At 41.3% G+C, this 15053-nt stretch overlaps 1 protein-coding gene and 1 pseudogene across 1 annotated transcript in view; both read left to right on the forward strand.

Moving 5' to 3' along the window:
• The window catches only part of LOC124594250 (sperm flagellar protein 2-like), a 49003-nt gene that overhangs the window by 17941 nt on the left and 16009 nt on the right, over nt 1–15053 (forward strand). The window lies entirely within an intron of this gene.
• Nucleotides 14451–14568, forward strand: LOC124597488 (annotated as a pseudogene).

Genomic DNA, 15053 nt, shown 5'->3' on the forward strand with positions numbered 1-15053 from the left:
GACCATAAACGTGGGTTAAAACCTGTGAGCTGTCTGGGGAAGTTAACCTTGCATTACTGTGCAATTGTTTCACCAGGTATCCAGTCTAGCTTACCAAATTCCCAACCAGACTAACATTAATTATAATCTTTTAATAGTCATACGACAACTGGTGATATATATATATATATATATATATATATATATATATATATATATATAAGAGAATTTAAATAAAAAGAAATAAATCAGTTTATATTTGGAAATTTATTTTAACATTGATCATTGAAATTTCAGCATATTAAACTTTATTCATAACTAAACTGGTGCCTTATTTAGGATTGTGAAAATGTGAGATTGTAATCTTATGGAACACATCAAATATGGAGCCAAGACTGGAAGACTGCATACAACACTGCATCCATAAAATAACACACGAAGAACGTTGAAACATATGCAAGAGGAAATTAACCACAACCAACCGATTCAATTTTCACCCAAAGAAGTTACGTTCGTAGCACAATCCTGTCCGTCATATAATTACCACACACTGGTATACTAAATTCATACTAACTCCCTGTGAAATCTTCCCGAAAAGAGTAGCTGAGGGCTACTTTGATGATTACACCACATGCTTCACGTGGTCAACTTGGTTTACACAAAGAGTGTAACTCCACAATAATTTTGATAATTAAAATAAATTAGATCGAAAAGCAATTTACAAAAGAAAAGCCTCAAACTGGTTACTATCGTCTTACTATTAACCTGATGGGTCAAACCATTGTATGAGCACGTGGTACTGCTCTCACAAAGTACACCCCACGTGGGTTGAACATAAAGAAAAGTTGCTATATTGAAAAATATTGTCAAAGAATCTCACGCACATTCGCATTTAAGATTGATGATCTTAGTTAGAGTTACTGATCAACGCGTGGTTCCACTTTACTCACAAAGTAGTGACAAAGCAACTACCGGAATATACTCTGAACTTCACACTCGAATTACACTGCGCTGCAATTTAAGATAACATTAGATATTTTAGAGCTAGGCTGAACTTAAGAAATCCATTGTCCTACGGACTTAGCAGACACGCGCTTAGCCGGAGATCTTACCACTTCTGACGCTCGCCGCGGACAGACTGACGTGGTCCCTTCCTGAGGGTGGCTCACAAATACAAGCGGAAGTGGCCAGAGAGGCAGCTTCCTATACCAACATGACAAGGGACGGACAGGACCATACTAAGGATAGAAACCTCTTTGCTTTTAGAAAGCGTAGCTACCTGTTCCGACGTTGGTGCTACTGTTCTCTAGCAGACAGGCTTGTCTGCTACCATCCAGCATGCAACTAGAAATAGATTTGCTCATTCATCCTCTCACACAGAAGGGAAAGGGGATGACAGTATCTTATCATATACAGTATATAAAAGAAAGCGGATGTAGGTTCCGTATGAGACTGTGTGACATGAATTACATATAAACTGTGTTTTAAAGTGTAGTAGTGTGACAGATCGTTCTTGTTTATGTGTAAAAGTAACACGTTTCACTGCTCAGTCTCCTCCCAGATAGTCAGAAACACCACAGTAAATTTAGAAGAGGAATTTATGCCGTAAATGACAACATATTTAAGAAATTAACATGAAAGGAATCCAACATAGACCTTTCATAACCCCAACGCTCCTGGAAAAGACTGTGCAGGAAATTTTCTAGCCGTGCCAGGACATTCCCAAGCAGGCTTGTCACACCCAACTTAAACCAAAAATGTAAAGAAAAGGCAAAAGGTCACCAGCTACTTGCTAAAACACAATAATTTCAACACATATTTAGAATCTACCAATTTCAAAGAGAAAAAAACAATCTGTGACACCTATTTAAAAGATAGTGTAGACCTAATTCGGTCAGCAAATAAAAACAATGGTTCCTGTGTCATTAATATGAAAACAATTTCTGGTTGCTACCCTTATGGAGTTCACCAGTATTTGCTCATTGCAAGAGCCAACTGATCACAGGAAAATTTAGGACTGTTTATTAACAAGTAAAATTTATGAAAATAGCAAAGGTGCCACAGCAATTAAAAAACATGAAAATAATATCAGTATTATGAAGCAGAACATTGCAATACACAAACCGCAAAGGCAAAAAAAAGGTAAGAGAAAAAACATGTTTTACGAAGTGGTTATCGCAAAAAATCCTATATCTTATAAAACTAATAATTTGTAGAACTAAAAAAACTTTGTGGCACTAATTTAATCACTCTATTTCAGTTAGTTAGCAAACAATGATCACTGTGTCATTATACTGAAACTACAATTAATTATGTGATTGTTACCCTTATGGGGTTCCTCACTATAAATATGCCCCATGCAAAGGCTAATAGATCACAGTCCAATGAGAATGAATAGCTATCTGACTGATAAACGAAGCAATGCCACAGGAATGAATTTACGCAACAAAATATCACAAACCTAATACATCACACAAGAACAAACATTGATCAATAAAACAGGTCTGAAAGAACAATAGTCAACGTCTAAAAAAAACACCAATAAATAAAACACCCGCAAAATACAAGAGTCAAAGTCTAAAAAAAAACAATAAATAGAACACCTGCAAAACACACGAGTCAAAGTTTCTCTGACAGAAGCACACGAGTCAAAGATTCTCTGACAGAAACACACGTATATGCATTGGACTAAGAACCGTATAATTACTGTTCACTGACACACTCAGTAGTTCCACTGTTCCAAGGCACAATATAAGGGGAGGGGGGGTTCGTCGCCACAGCTGTCAGTAGGGATTTTTGTCCATCTGTTGCGTACAATCCCGCCGTCTCTGCCCTCTCATGAAGTTTCTCTTGGTGGCCCGTGTCACGTACATCTCGATTTGGTTACATGTTTGTGTTGTCAAATTCGTGCGGTATCCTCGTTTGACAAGCCAGGTTGATATTCCTGGGCAAGGATGACACTTAATGGCTCTTTTTTGTGCCACCCTTATCAACCAGAGAACACCGAACCATGATTTACTGTCGCTTGACAGTGGGCATCCACCAGGAAATGCTGATAGGCGTCGTTGAAGTCTGCCAGTTTCTCTCGACAGTATGTGCCAAAAGGCTCCAAGCCTCTTGTGTTGTTACATTCTTGAGTTATCCTGAATTGGCTCGCCGGTTTGATATTCCTGGGCAAGGATGACACTTAATGGCTCTTCTTTGTGCCACCCTCAGTGACCAAAGAACATCGAACCATGACTTACTGTCACTTGACAGCGGGCATCCGTCAGGAAATGTTGATAGGCATCATTCAAGTCTGCAAATTTCTCTGGACAGTACGTGTCAAAAGTCTCCACGCCCCTTTATCCCCTGTCTTCTGTCGTTTCACCGCGGCCGTCTTGTCACGGTCGCTTGCGTGTGGTGCTTTGCCAGCAGATGGATTTCCCCGCGGGGGACCGCTCGGCCATCTCAGGTCATCGCCTCCACGAAGGGTCGCACTGGTGCGGCCGGCTATTAACTCCGGGTGCAAGGGAAAGTGTTTTCCGCGTGACCTTCTTTTGTTGTCGACCACGCTCCCGAAGTGGCCCGGTTGACAGTGTGTCCTGCTGGGAAACCCGCCAGTTTACAACTAGTCCTCCTCCTCGCTGCTCCCGCTGTCTCGTAAGAGTTTAGCCGGATCATTTTCACGTTCTCAACTGCATTCACAGAAATTGTTCATCGTAGTTATGTGATTACAAAATGTCATACATAATACCACTTAGTATTGTCTTTCACAATTTTTAAGAACAAAAGTGAGACTTAATTTTTTTTAATAAAAAAGTTAAATGAATCGACAATATAAAAATTAAAGTTAAATTACTTGACAATATAAAAAATAAAAGTGAAATGAGTTGACAGTATAAAAATAAAAATTAAATGAACTGACAATATAATATCTAAATCCACATCACTAATGTGGTTCACTTCTGTTTTAATAAATCAAATGCACACCTGTTGTCTATACTACAAACTAACTACCCATAAACATGCGTTACTCAAAATTCTACTTCTATCCACTACTATCACTACTAGTTAATCCAACAAGCTACTTCAACAAAGTGTTTACACCACTACAACATTGTTCTAATTCGTCCTCTTCCTTACGATCGCCGCATATGTCTTGTCACATGATAAATATGGAGAACTTTCCTTAAACATACACAGTAAAAGAACAATGGTTATTTACACGCCAAAACATTTATACCAGTTGACACACCTGATAAGAGACTCGCAATTATACATTTATCATACTCATATATTCACACATAAAGCAGTAAGAAAATTTCATCTAAAATTACGTTATCACAAGAATTAATCATATAGATGACTCTGAGCAAGGTAAAAATATTTTCCTTATAAAGGTTATACTACATTTTCTTACCCATTTCGTTCCTTCTTTAAGTTACCTTTCGCTTACAAATCAGTTATTTCGGCTGTGGTGGTTATTCTGGATTCATTTCTCATGAATGGCAAAATTGTGGTCTCCTCTATTCTGTAAAACAGTTTCATCTTAACATACTGAACTTACAACAGACACAAAAGATCCGAATCCTCCTGTAGTTTAAATGACAAATGTTTTGCTTCATCCTTATTACCTTAAACCAAGCTTTCCTTCGGTCCCATTATCAAAATTATTTAATCTTCCTCTACCTTCAAGAGGGAAATTTCCTCAGTACAAATCATATAGGCTGCAGTGCATCCCGCACCAGCGAAAACAGTAAGCTGTAATGCTCACAGCATCAGCAAAACACATAAACGTCGCTTTTCTAGGACAAGTATTAACGCAGAATAATTTTTCAGGCTTTGGCTCAACATCAATCAAGACTACAGAAAGGATCCATATTTCTGTTCCATTCTCCATTTGCTGGAAAACTGCTCGTCATTTGACTGCCATAATACTATTTCAGGGCCACGTAAATTACACAAACCACAATTCTTCTTCCACCTTGAAGGGAATCAATCTACTGATGAAATCCACAGACAGCACTTTACGTACTCAGCTATAAGGAACAAAAAAGATATATCATCAATATTAACATATTAGCGCATATTGGGAAGCCATTGGTTAAACAATCGTATTATCGCATCCTGTTTTCAAGATTCCAAACTTACTCTTTCCTTTCTCAGAGTTTTCCTATCTTAAAATATTCATACAGGACGCATACTATAGTAAGAGATCCTCATTTATACTGACAGATATAGAATAGTAATAGATAGATAGTAGTACTGAAAGCAGAAAATCGGAAACAAGACTATTAACAGCTGGGGACCTGGGTTTGCCAGTCCCATAATACCCACAGATCGGATATTCCCCTGAGTTTTGCATTAATTCAACACAGATCTTGCTTCTCTCAGGAGCGACTCTTTTCAATTTACATAAAAAAACCATAAACAGCATTTCACTCGTTCACAAAGAAACCTTTTATCTTCACATTTGAACCAACATAAATCTTAATTGCATAAGGAAAGAAAAAAAAACTAAAAACATCACTTCAATCAATCACATAGAAACATCTTTATCATTATTTTTACCAACATATTATTCAAAATGCATTTATCACAAATGTAAACTAATCAATTCTTTCTCCTCACCACTTCTCACTGTCCTTTCTACTCATTTGATATGTCGCTCATTTGTTCCGATTGGGCGCCTTCTGCGCTGATCGTTTGTCATTGCCGGTTTTCTTCATTTCCATTTGCTGGATTATGTCTAGGGTTAGCCGGCCGAATTTCAACATCATGAGGTGCCCTGCCTACAGTCCTATTCCCACCGTGTTCACCGTAGTATCGATTTTGGTTGCCGTAACTGTTGCGTTCACGATCCTGTCCACGTCCTCGATCATTTCTGTTGTTCCACCTGTGTTCGCGACTGTTACCCCAGTTTCTACACGGCCGGTCCCGATTATTGTTCCGTTCGCGTCGCGACGACCAGTCACGCCGTTGATTAGTACTACGGCCACGACTGCGATCGCGCTTCTGTGCCCCATAATAACTTTGTGCCTGATTAGGCGGGCATTCTGCTGTATTATATTCCAACTCTTGGAGAAGTGTCTTAAACGTTTCCACGTCCTCTTTGCATTGTCCCGCAAGAATGACGTGGCGCAAGTGCACCGGCAATTTGGTGATGCATATCCTAATTAGTTCCGCAGGCCCGTATGGGTCGTATAGAAATTGATTTGCCTGCAGCATGTGATCGAATAGGCGTGCTGGGCTGCCGAAACCAGACTGGTTCAAATTTGGCAGCATAATTATGCCATGCTTGACCCTATCTTGTGCCGCTTCCGACCAATAGGCGGACAGAAAGGCTTGTCGAAACTCCCGAGTGGAATTGCAGTGACGCGCTGCCGACCTCATGCGAATCGCCGGTTCGCCTTCCAAATAGCCACACATATATTCTATCTTATGTGAACTTGCCCAGTCGGGAGGAAGACAGAATTCAAATTGCTCAAGCCATGCTCGTGGATGTATTCCTTTTTGCGAATTTCGAAATATCTCAAACTTTCTCCCCGTAAGGAAATGTTTGAAATCAAATCCCCACCTTTCCTCCCGGCGAGGCCCGTGAATGTTTCTATTTCTCTCATGTCTGCCCCTCAATACATTCTTCTCTGTCGTCAAAATCTCCCTCGTGGCCGGAGTCCCTCTCTGCACTGTTCGTACAGCTATTTTTGGTGCTATTGGCGAGTTTGGAATCACACCCCATGCGGCTTTCCAGATGCGCCACGCGTTCTTGTAACTCACCTGTTATAGCTTTGTGCCGCCTGTTCACTTCGAACTGTCCCTTCTGAAATCTAAGAAGCGAACGCACTTCTTCGGTCTCTGCGACCGCTGCCGGTGTAGTATTGTTATTGCTCTCCGTCACCTTCATCATGCCTACGATGTCCGCTAATGCCGCAATCTTAGCATGTATTTGTCTGTTGTCCTCCACCCCAGTCTGCTTCAGTTGTTCTACTTGCTGTTCGAGTGCGTGAATCGCTAGACTGTTGTCCGCTACTATGTTGCTAACAGACGTGGGACAATGCATGTCCGCCTCCTGGACCCTCAAGAGTACCTGCTGGCGTTCCCTTTGGCATTCTTCTCTCAGCGCTTGGAAAATCCTAAGTAGCTGTTCTTCGCTCTCTTTCGATTCCGCATCGCGACTCTGCTTGCCCTGTTCTAAGGCTTGCAGACGATCATCGATTTGTTCAAATGCACAGCCTAATTCTTTCATAATATTACTTTTTATTTCACTTGTCAGATTGTTTATTCTTTGTGAGATATCATCGGAAACTCTCTGCATCGACTTGTGGACTATATTTGTCTGCTGGATTAGTTTTTCGTCTATTTGTTCGCCTAGCTCTCGGATCGATTTTTCGGATGATTCTTTTTGTCCTCGGAACGATTTTTCAGATTTCTGCGTCATTTGTTCGCCTAGCTCTCGGATCGATTTTTCGGATGATTCTTTTTGTCCTCGGAACGATTTTTCAGATTTCTGCGTCATTTGTTCGCCTAGCTCTCGGATCGATTTTTCAGATTTCTGCGTCATTTGTTCGCCTAGCTCTCGGATCGATTTTTCAGATTTCTCTGCGTTTTCTTTATTTTGTTGCAATAAGGCTTTCATGAGTTCTGCCAAATCAATTTGGTTGGTTGGAGGCAAACTAATTTCTGGCTCTGATGTGAGCCCGTTCGTCCTGTTTTGCATTTCCTCTGAAGTATTCCCCACTGCATTTTCGGAACCGTCCGGCGTGTTAATATTCGAAATAAAATTATCCCCATGGTCCATGTTGCTTAAGTTGTTGGACCGCCTACTTTTAGCTTGGTTACGAGTCTGCATTAGTTCAATTTATGCCCAGTACACAACACACTAATCAGAATAAATGTATCCCGCAAAAATTACGACAGTCACACGAAAGGTACCCAACTTAGTACGCACTTTTTCACATGCACATCAAATTTATATCTTTGATCGAAGTCAGTGCAATTTACAAGCGAGAAAAAAAACACATACATATAAAACACACAAATATAGAAAACAAAGCAAGACTAACAACACAACGCCGCTCAACAACGCCGTGAATCTTTTGAAAGTCTGCTCAGAAACAACGCAGAAGTTGTTTGAGCGCTGCAGGGAAAAAAATTAAGATTATAAATTATCGCAATCTAACGTTTCAGAGATTCCAGAGTCTAGCGGAATCACAGAACAGGGTCCCCATGTGTAACATTGTTGGTTTAATTTGCTATGAAAGCGGTGCTGATAGACAATAAAAGCGGGTTAAAAGCTGTGAGCTGTCTGGGGAAGTTAACCTTGCATTACTGCGCAACTGTTTCACCAGGTATCCAGTCTAGCTTACCAAATTCCCAACCAGACTAACATTAATTATAATCTTTTAACAGTCATACGACAACCGGTGATATATATAAAAAAAAAGAGAATTTAAATAAAAAGAAATAAACCAGTTTGTATTTGGAAATTTATTTTAACATTGATCATTGAAATTTCAGCATATTAAACTTGATTCATAACTAAACTGGTGCCTTATTTGGGATTGTGAAAATGTGAGATTGTAATCTTATGGAACACATCAAATATGGAGCCAAGATTGGGAGACTGCATACAACACTGCATTCATAAAATAATACACGAAGAACGTTGAAACATATGCAAGAGGAAATTAACCACAACCAACTGATTCAATTTTCACCCAAAGAAGTTACGTTCGTAGCACAATCCTGTCCGTCATATAATTACCACACACTGGTATACTAAATTCATACTAACTCCCTGTGAAATCTTCCCGAAAAGAGTAGCTGAGGGCTACTTTGATGATTACACCACATGCTTCACGTGGTCAACTTGGTTTACACAAAGAGTGTAACTCCACAATAATTTTGATAATTAAAATAAATTAGATCGAAAAGCAATTTACAAAAGAAAAGCCTCAAACTGGTTACTATCGTCTTACTATTAACCTGATGAGTCAAACCATTGTATGAGCACGTGGTACTGGTCTCACAAAGTACACCCCACGTGGGTTGAACATAAAGAAAAGTTGCTACATTGAAAAATATTGTCAAAGAATCTCACGCACATTCGCATTTAAGATTGATGATCTTAGTTAGAGCTACTGATCAACACGTGGTTCCACTTTACTCACAAAGTAGTAACAAAGCAACTACCAGAATATATTCTGAACTTCACACTCGAATTACACTGCGCTGCAATTTAAGATAACATTAGATATTTTAGAGCTAAACCTGAAATAAAGATGATTAAATTTTCAGTTAGGCTGAACTCAAGAAATCCATTGTCCTACGGACTTAGCAGACACGCGCTTAGCCGGAGATCTTACCACTTCTGACGCTCGCCGCGGACAGACTGACGTGGTCCCTTCCTGAGGGTGGCTCACAAATACAAACGGAAGTGGCCAGAGAGGCAGCTTCCTATACCAACATGACAAGGGACGGACAGGACCATACTAAGTATAGAAACCTCTTTGCTTTTAGAAAGCGTAGCTACCTGTTCCGACGTTGGTCCTACTGTTCTCTAGCAGACAGGCTTGTCTGCTACCATCCAGCATGCAACTAGAAATACATTTGCTCATTCATCCTCTCACACAGAAGGGAAAGGGGATGACAGTATCTTATCATATACAGTATATAAAAGAAAGCGGATGTAGGTTCCGTATGAGACTGTGTGACTTGAATTACATATAAACTGTGTTTTAAAGTGTAGTAGTGTGACAGATCGTTCTTGTTTATGTGTAAAAGTAACACGTTTCACTGCTCAGTCTCCTCCCAGATAGTCAGAAACACCACAGTAAATTTAGAAGAGGGATTTATGCCGTAAATGACAACATATTTAAGAAATTAACATGAAAGGCATCCAACAGAGACCTTTCAAGTGATTTTAAATGGAATGACCATATAAAATTAATCGTCGGTAAAGCAGATGCCAGACTGAGATTTATTGCAAGAATCCTAAGTAAATGTAATCCCAAGACAAAGGAAGTAGGTTACAGTACGTTTGTTCGTCCACTGCTTGAATACTACTCACCGGTGTGGGATCCGTACCAGATAGGGTTGATAGAAGAGAGAGAGAAGATCCAACGGAGAGCAGCGCGCTTCGTTATAGGATCATTTAGTAATCGTGGAAGCGTTACGGAAATGATAGATAACTCCAGTGGAAGACTCTGCAAGTGAGACGCTTAGTTGCTCGGTACGGGCTTTTGTTGAAGTTTCGAGAACATACCTTCACCGAGGAGTCAAGCAGTATATTGCTCCCTCCGACGTATATCTCGCGAAGGGACCATGAGGGTAAAATCAGAGAGGTTAGAGCCCACACAGAGGCATGCCGACAATCTTTCTTTCCACGAACAATACGAGACTGGAATAGAAGGGAGAACCGATAGAGGTACTCAAGGTACCCTCCGCCACACACCGTCAGGTGGCTTGCGTAGTATGGATGTAGATGTAGATGTAGATGTCAAATTGCTACGGAATATTATCGGAGAAGGGAGAAAACGTATGGCAACAGAAAAAAAATAGTGTGAAGATTGATCAATAGATGGCGCTTTATGTGTCAGAATACGTAAGTGAAAACACCTGTCATGCGCATGTCCCATTGAACTTGGTATAAACACGCCGGGTACACGGCTTTTCCTCCTTTCGCGTCTGCGACGTTCGCCATGACTGTCTCATTGCAGGATCGCGCTCTGCTTCTAAAGCCGTATTACAAGAATGACGACCGTGCACACATCGCTCGGCAGAAGGTCCATCGGCGTTGGTCCGATGAGTGCCTTGGGTCTGGAGAAAATGATTCGGAAATTCGAAAAGACGGATTCTTTTGGTGTGCAACCTGATGGAGGGAGGAAACGAATTGATTCGACGTCAGTGGAAGCAGTGGCCACAGTAATGCAGGAGGAGTAAAGTAGTGGTGCGCAAACGTGTAGTGCACGGAGAATTGCCCGAACATTGCACATACCCGTGAGTACGGTGCGTAAAATCCTACGAAACGTCCTTTGCTATCCATTCAAAATTACCCATGCGCACGAATTGCTTCCTGTTGACCTGCCAGCAAAAGAGACCTTTGTTTTGGAATTTCTTGCTCGCATAGAAGTGGACAATGATTTTCCGTGGAAGATTTTGTGGACAGGTGAAGCCCACTTCCATCTGATAAGATATGTCAATACACAGAATTGTCGAATAGGGGCAACGGAAAATCCACACGCGTATCAACCAGTACCACTTCATGCTGAAAGTGTCACTGTGTGGTGCGGGTTTACGGCATCATTTATCATAGGGCCATCTTTTTTCGAAGAAACAATTGCTTCCGGACCTGTTACCTGTGCCCTCACTGGCAAGCGCTCTAAGTGTCTTTTGCGCAACCGCGTCATTCCAGCTATCCAACAGCGTGGATGTGTGGATTGGATCATTTTTGTGCAAGACTGCGCACCTCTGCGCATTGCAAACCCAGTTAAGTAGTTGCTGAAGCGCCATTTCGTAAATGCTGGAATTATCAGCCGCCATTTTCCTACACCCTGTCCGTCCCGATCACCTGACCTTAATCTGTGTGACATCTGGCTTTGGGGCTATCTGAAAGATGTTGTGTTCAGCGTCCCGATTGCAAACTTTTTTCACTGAAGGCACGCGCTATGGAACACATTCTGAACGTGACCCTGGAAACACTTCGATCAGCTGTGGAACATGCTGTATCTCGATTTCAACTTGTTGCAGAAAACGGTGGACAGCATATTGAACATGTTTTGCGCCAGTCACACGGAAATTAATAATCCGATTTGATTATGATTGATGCTTTTTATGCGGTTTGTGGCCTCAGGACAATTAAAAACCGATTTTTCACATCCGATGTGATATGACCTTGCCGTGGTGGATGGGCTTACGTAACTAACAGTATCACATCTGTACCCCCATGCACACTGAGTAGTGCAGTTTGCTTAATGTCAAACGTACACCTTGGGCATTGCTGCATGATTCATTTGTAGTCGACCATTGTTAAATTATGATGATTATTGCGCCATCAATTGCTCCATTTTGTAAATATTTATTTTTGTTCTGCCATACGTTTTCCCCCTTCCCCGATAATATTCCGTAGCAATTTGACGTCATTCTGACCAGTGGTGTTATTTCTACAGAGGTTTGAAAGTTTAATCACTCCGTATACAGGGTGAGTCACTAACTATTGCCACCAAGAATAACTCCGAAAGTATGATACAAGCTGAAAAGTTTGTGGGACGAAAGTTGCATGGGACAATGGGGGCCATAAAATGACGTTGGTTTTTTGTCACTAGGTGGGGTCGCTTCAGAAATATGAAGGTCAGCTTTGTTTTTTTTTTATGGGATGCTATAGTTTGGTACTTATTTGCTGATAGCAGCTATCGAGACTAATCCTATGATGTGAAACAGTAAGGTCTTCTAAGGTCAACGAAGGTCAAAAAGATGGCATGAACGTTCATTTACAGAAGGTGTTCGAAGTGATGATCATTGGTATCAATGCAGTGCTGCAATCTTCTTATCATGGATTGAGTCGTATTCCTTATCACATCGGCTCTTATCGAAGCTCATGCTCCGACGATTCTTTCTTGTATATCTTCAGGTGTAATTGGAACGTCTTTATAAACAATGTCTTTTACCAATCCCTACAAGAAAAAATCCAGACGCGTCAAGTCTGGCGAACGAGCTGGCCACGACACATCTCCTCCGCGTTCAATCTAACGATTTGGGAATTGTCTCTGCAACTCATTTCTAGCCATCAGCGAAAAATGTGTCGGTCACCCATCGTGTTGATAGTTCAATCTGTTCCTTATTCTTAAAGTTATTTCTTCCAATAACAAACCTAATGTTTCTTGCAGGAATGTGGTGTACTTCCTACCATTAAGATTTGCTTCGATGAAATTGAAGCCTATAATCCTGTCCTCCAGAATCCCACACCATACATTCACCGACCACGGGTTTTGGTTTGCAACTTGCCGAAGGCAATATGAATTTTCAGTTGCCCAGTAATGCGTGTTATGCAAATTAACATTTCCATGGTTCGTGAAAGTAGCCTCGTCAGTAAATAAAATCAAATTAATTAATGTGTCATCCCTCTGAATCTTAAGTTGAGCTCATCGGCAGAATTCAATGCGACGCATGCAATCCGTACCTGGTAATTCTTGGTGGACGCTGATTTGTTAAGGATGATATTTATGGCGATGCAGAACACGAACAACACTACTCTGGCTAATGGCAGATACCCTTGCAATTTAACGCGAACTACCAGAAGGATCTCGGACCACAGTGGCAAGAGTACCAATTTCCGTTTCCTCGTTTGTAACTTTCCTTTGCCGGATATGTTTCCGATGCGTTAAAGACCCAGTTATTCTCAGTTTATCATACACATATTTAAATGTATAACGTGTAGGGTGAGTACGTTGAGGATATCTTTCAGCGTATAAGTCTATAGCTCTCACTGAATTTCGTTGGCAGTCTCCGTAAATGAGAAGCATATCGACTTGTTCTTTGAAGGAATACATAATTCACATTCACATGATTCGACGATAGTAGTCTTACCGTTCCTATTAGTGTTGTATTGTGAAACTGTCGAATGTTGTTTACGTGTCAAAGTCAAGTTAGATGGATACGCCGTATTCGGCAAATATTTACTATTTGCACGATATACGAGCGAGAATTGTCAGAGCATGTTCTTCGATAAGTGCCGAAGTGATAAGGAATACTGCTCAATCCATGGTAAGAAGACTGCAGCACTGCATTGATACCAAAGGCCTTCATTTCGAACACCTTCTGTACATGGTCGTTCATGCCACCATTTCGACCGTCGTTGACCTTAAAAGGCCTTACTGTTCACACAGCATTGGGTTCGTCTCGATAACAGCTATCACAAAATAAATACCAAACTATAGCATCCCATTAAAAAAAAAAGGTTGACCTTCATAGATCTGACACGACCCCGACTAGCAACCGAGCGGTTCTAGGTGCTACAGTCTGGAACCGCGCGACTGCTACGGTCGCAGCTTCGAATCCTGCCTCGGGCATGGATGTGTGTGATGTCCTTAGGTTAGTTAGATTTAAATAGCTCTAAGTTCTAGGGGACTGATGACCTCAGAAGTTAAGTCCCATAGTGCTCAGAGCCATTTTCACCCACCTAGCAACAAAAATCCAACGTCATATTATGGCCCCCGTTGTGCCATGCAACATTTATCCCACAAACATTCCAAGCTACTATCATACTTTCGGAGTTGTTCAAGGTGGCAGTAGTTAGTGACTCACCCTGTATATTGGGTGTTGAGAAATTCCCGTTACAGACTTCTAGGAATTGGAGAGGGGAGTGAGTACATACTATTTTGAATACAAATCTGTGTCCGGAAACGTATCATTTCCGTGCTTCAGTTGTCTGAAAACATCATATAATTATATTTTTCCCTGAGACATTTAAGTCTCTTCTTTATCTAAGATAGAGCAACGGCCTTGCCGCAGTGGATACACCGGTTCCCGTCAGATCACCGAAGTTAAGCGCTGTCGGGCGTGGCCGGCACTTGGATGGGTGACCATCCGGGCTGTCATGCGCTGTTGCCATTTTTCGGGGTGCACTCAGCCTCGTGATGCGAATTGAGGAGCTACTCGACCGAATAGTAGCGGCTCCGGTCAAAGAAAACTATCATAACGACTGGGAGAGCGGTGTGCTGACCACACGCCCCTCCTATCCGCATCCTCAGCTGAGGATGACACGGCAGTCGGATGGTCCCGATGGGCCATTTGTGGCCTGAAGACGTAGTGCTTTTTTTTTATCTACGTTAATGACTGAAGCACAAATTTTAGTTCATTTCTTCTGCTTCAATCACTATGTCTGAAAACATGTTTGCTGGGAAGGTTTGCAACAGGGTAGTTATGATGGGGTAATCTTACGTCAGATTGGCTGATGTCATTTGACGTGTATCCTACCTCTCTGACCTTGTTAGAGCCTCATCGTAATTCGGAATAACACAGGCACTGCAATATCATATTTATCCGCCACAACGGGCAAGCGACTTTCGAGTAAAATGTCTCCTCTGTATGGGAAT

This window comes from Schistocerca americana, chromosome 2 (assembly GCF_021461395.2).
Source record: "Schistocerca americana isolate TAMUIC-IGC-003095 chromosome 2, iqSchAmer2.1, whole genome shotgun sequence".
NCBI lineage: Eukaryota > Metazoa > Arthropoda > Insecta > Orthoptera > Acrididae > Schistocerca > Schistocerca americana.